Source organism: Bombus impatiens, unplaced genomic scaffold (assembly GCF_000188095.3).
Source record: "Bombus impatiens unplaced genomic scaffold, BIMP_2.2 scf_0214, whole genome shotgun sequence".
NCBI classification, from domain to species: domain Eukaryota; kingdom Metazoa; phylum Arthropoda; class Insecta; order Hymenoptera; family Apidae; genus Bombus; species Bombus impatiens.
This window is the reverse complement of record NT_176633.1, coordinates 15999-20547: the sequence shown is the minus strand read 5'-3', so window position 1 is coordinate 20547 and position 4549 is coordinate 15999. Positions and strand designations below refer to the sequence as shown.

The 4549-nt window shown below is 33.8% G+C and overlaps 1 long non-coding RNA gene across 1 annotated transcript; it reads right to left on the bottom strand.

Moving 5' to 3' along the window:
• Positions 1 to 3957: 3957 nt before the first annotated feature.
• On the bottom strand, positions 3958 to 4285 carry LOC117151440. The gene is made up of 2 exons (XR_004461366.1): positions 4122 to 4285; positions 3958 to 4052 (listed from the first exon to the last, which is right to left on the bottom strand). It is a non-coding gene; the product is annotated as an uncharacterized LOC117151440 (long non-coding RNA).
• Between the last annotated feature and the right edge of the window lie 264 nt (positions 4286 to 4549).

Sequence of the window (4549 nt, the reverse complement as noted above, 5' to 3'; positions counted from 1 at the left end):
TTATACTTGTCTATAATAAGTATTAACTTATTATAAATAATTAGCCACGTCACTGTGCCACGCCAGAAAAAATTACTGAAAATTCTCAATGCTAGAATTGATTGTGAATTTTAATAAATAAAAAAGAAAACAAATTTGATTATTTGATCGTAGCCATTTATTTTCTTTTATTCTATATTTTTGTTTATCTTTATTCGCAGACATTACGATATGTTAAAAGACCCTTAAATATAATACATTAATAATTGAAAAAAATAATTAAAACACTGTTTAAATAAAATCAAATATATCCACGATAAAAAATAAAATAGAAATAAATGTACAGATTAAATGTATAGATTAAATATTCTATCTATCGGTAGTTAAGTAATAAAGAAACAAAATAGAAATGAAAATATAGATAAAAGCTAGGGATAAAATATTCTATCTTTGGTAATTAAACCATTCCATGTCAACTTTATCCAACTTGCCACTTCGTAACATTTCTTCACATACTCTATAAATTAATTCTCTCGGGAAACTAGGTTTACACTGTCCAAGCGGAAAATCAATTTCCTCTTTCACTTCGATATTCTTTCGTATCGAAACTCCTGCAATCAAGACACACGAGTTCTTTGTTCAAACATGTACGCTTCACGCAGGAATAACCAACGTTATTTCTCCGTCGCGTTTCAAATTTGCCTTTTTACGACGAATCTCGTAAACGTTGGCGCACTCGTTAACCCGTCCGTGACGTAAGTCACCGAATATATTAATAGTGGCAACGTTATTTTACGGACACCGAGTGGGTAGCGCGATATTAAACGGCGGAAGGAAGTATTTGAGCGATGAGAAAAAAAGAAAAGGCGAGAACTAGGAATGAGAATTCCTCGTTGGCTGGTCCAAAAGGACAGACACGATCATCGTTTCTTTCCGCGTCTATCTTTATGCCTTCTGTCTCTTTTTTCGCGTCTCTCCCTGCCATATTCTCTGTGTTTATATCATTTTCTCATTTCATGTTTACTCCTTCTATTCCTCTCTTTTGTCCCTTTTCTTTTTGTTATCCTCTGATCTCTCTTTTCGTCCTGATAATTCCCAATTGTGTAATTTTCTATTTCTTTCAATTCAGTTTTTCTCCTGGCTGCTTCTTTCTTCGTTATTTTCTATTTACTTTCCCACCAGATCCTTTCTCCTTTCATCTATGTCTTCTTTTGATTTCATTTTTTAAATTTTCTATTCCTTTATCAATACCTTTCTCGTCTCCTTTCTTTTGTCTACCTTTGATTATCATCTTTGTTCTGATCGCCACTGTCTTCGTCATTTTCTATTTCATTGTGCATTGTTTCTTTGTCTCTTTCCCTATATTTTTCTTCAATTTCCTTTTCTTCTCCTAGATGCTCCTATCTTCCATATTCTACATTTATTTGTTCGTGCTTGTCTTTATGCTCTTTCGTTCGATTGTATTTGATTTGCTCGCCTCTGTCAGCAGTTTTTATCTTCACCATTTTCTATTTACTTCCATTTCTTTGTCTTCTTTTTTCTACCTCCTTTTAGTTTCTTTTTTTTCCTCGGCTGTTCCTATAATTCCATGCTGGCTTTTACAAGAATTAACCACCATTTTTTCTCTCTGAGTCTATATGCTCTACCTATTTCTTCCTGCTGTTTCTCGTCCTATTTTCCGCATCTGCATCATTTCTCACTTCTTATTTGTTTACTCCTTTTCTTTCGTCTTCTCTTGATTTCCCTTTCCCTTCTTGCTGCTACTCATATCCTTCTTATTTAGTACCTATTTATCCATCATTTTCTTTCGTTTCCTTTTTCTCCTAATTACTCCTACCTTCATTTTCTATTTGTTCGTGCCTATTCCTGATTTCTGTCTCCTTAGATTTGTCTTCTCTTTACAGCTATCGCTATTATCGTTATTTGCCAGTCTGCTCATTTCTCTGTCTCTTCTCTTGTATCTTCCTGTGATCTCTCTTTTTCTTCTAACTATTCCTGCCTTTCTTATTTCTCCTTTACTTCCTTTCCCTTACTTCTTCTTTCACTTTTTCTTTTTTCTGACTACTCATATTTTTGTTTGTCCATCTCTTTCTTTAATCTCTCTCTGATTTGTTTTCTTTACAAAGCCAGCTTCCACTTTTGCCATTTTCCATTTCAACGGAATTTTCCATTCCAACTATTTCTATCCTCGTAATTTTCTATTTACTTGTCCGTTTCTTTGTTTATATTCGTTCTTTTATCGTCTTCCTTTGATTCCTTTTTTCCCAGCTGCTCCCAGCTCCACAATTTACTTTCATTTACTTGTTTTTTCTATCTGCCTTTAATTCCTCCTTTTCCCTCCACTACTCTATCCTCGTTTCGTTCTACATTTTACAAATTTCTGTCTTTCTGTCCCGCACTCTGTTTCATCCCTGTGGCGAGCTTTCCTTTCTTGGAGCATAGTCACGTTCGTATCTCGGACAATTCAATTGCATTTGTTTACGAAACACACGGACGTGTTTTACAGGCGTTTGAACACAGCTAAATCGCGCTATTCGTTTTTCTCGAATGTCGTATCTTGTTCGTTGCTCAAAGCACTTGTGGAGGAGGCTGCTTTAACGACAGTTTAACCGTCAATGGTTGTTTAAGTAGTATAGGACGAGCGCTGACAAAAGCTTGACGAAAGAACGTATGATGTTCCTGCTGTTTTTTACTCTAGTTTTGCGGACAATATCAGCACAGGAAACTTGACCAAAACTTCGCATGCTGCTGGGAAATCTAAATAGACGGTACACGTATGTTTCTGCTAGCTGTAATCCATACACAGTCGGTGTAATTGAAATTTGGTAGGTTTTGCATCAGCGTTAATTAATGTTTAGAATTTGAATTCTTTAGTAGTAGTTAGCGAATGAGCTGTTTTAGTTGCCAATGATTTGATTCAAATTGTATCTTTCAAGAGCAGCACTTTATAGCGCAGTCGTTATATGGCATTACAATCGGAAATAAAATTTTGTTTATCGCGTCTCCTGCCTATAGCTTTTATATTTAATCCCAAGACCAAATAAAGAAGTAGTTGCGTAATATCGTGTTGATAGGCAACGCAGTGAATTTAAACTTGACTGAAAGAAATTTTGGTTAAATTGTAAAATATGTCTTATTACATTTTCTCTCTTGTAATCTTCATTTACTTACTAAGCTGAAATTAATCTTGAGTAATTGTATTAAAAGATAAAAAGAAATAAGTGAATTATGCTGTTTGCTCGATCCTTTTCATTTCAGTTATAGTTTTCTAAAAGTCGAAACTGTGGAAGGACATCAATATCAAATATAACTCGACATGTTAAAATTAACGAGACGTGAAAATTCTATTGTATGCTAAAGTCAATTTTCTGCGTAAATCAACAGAAATTGATATTATTTAGAATCATGACTTTTACTAATTATCAGAGACTGAATGCACAGTGTTGAAAATGTTACATAATAATTTAAACCCAACGAAATTGGGAAAATATTTACATCGATTTCTAAAAGCTGAAACTGTAATTAACAGAAATTGACGAATAATTTAAAACCTACGAAATTTAAATAATTTAGATTGTTGCTCTTTTATAAAAATAGCTCATTTATTACTTAATAAAAACTGCAGCAGCAAAATCAGTGGATTCAATTTAAAAGACAACGACATTTCTAAGAATTGTATTCACCCCAAACCTATGTGGCTTACTTAAAAAACGATAATTACTAATAATTACATCTGACGAAATTTATGAATTTTATTGGAGGAACGACAGTTCTTAAAAATTACATTTATCAAGATGTACACATTCCATTTAAAATTTAGTATTATTAAAAAATCCTATTGTTGGCAAACGTCTCTCAGTAACTTAAAAACGACGCAAATGTTTATTTTGCTTAAAACACCACAACTCAAAAATAATCCGAATCTTCGCGTTCTACTTGTTGAGGTTATTAGATGTATAAACAGAGAAACGCGTGGAAAAATTGTAAGGTAGAAAATATATTTTAATACAGAAGTGTAATTACAAGTAGCAATACAATTTGAGCTGGTCCAGATTCGCACGCTAGCAGTGTTACTCTATAACTTTTTTTTTTTAATTATTAAAATTTACAATCAATTCTCGCATTGAGAATTTTCAGTAAACCCCATAACTAAAAAACCCTGAAGCCAACGTCGTCTGTCCACTGTTTATGGTCTGCCTTCGTCCCAGTCTTTTGTTTATACGCTGTCGGTGGTTTCAGTGCTTGAGAAAACTAAAAAAGCCAGATGTAGAGTTTTCTTAGAAGTGGTGACCACTTCAACACTACTTAAAAAGTGGCTGTTTCCGAAAATTACATTCATCGTGATATCTTCTATCATCGGAATCCCGATTAACACGTTGACTATCACGAAACCCGTATTCAACACGTTGACCGCCACGACACCCGTATTCGGATGTCAGCAAAGTTTCTGGTCAGGCCACGTAACCTATATTCGGGTGTCGCTTATTTGACTACTTGCGAAGGATCGTCGTAGGTACTTGAAAAGATATTCCATAATAATAAATTGTTAATTAATAATTAATTGTAATAA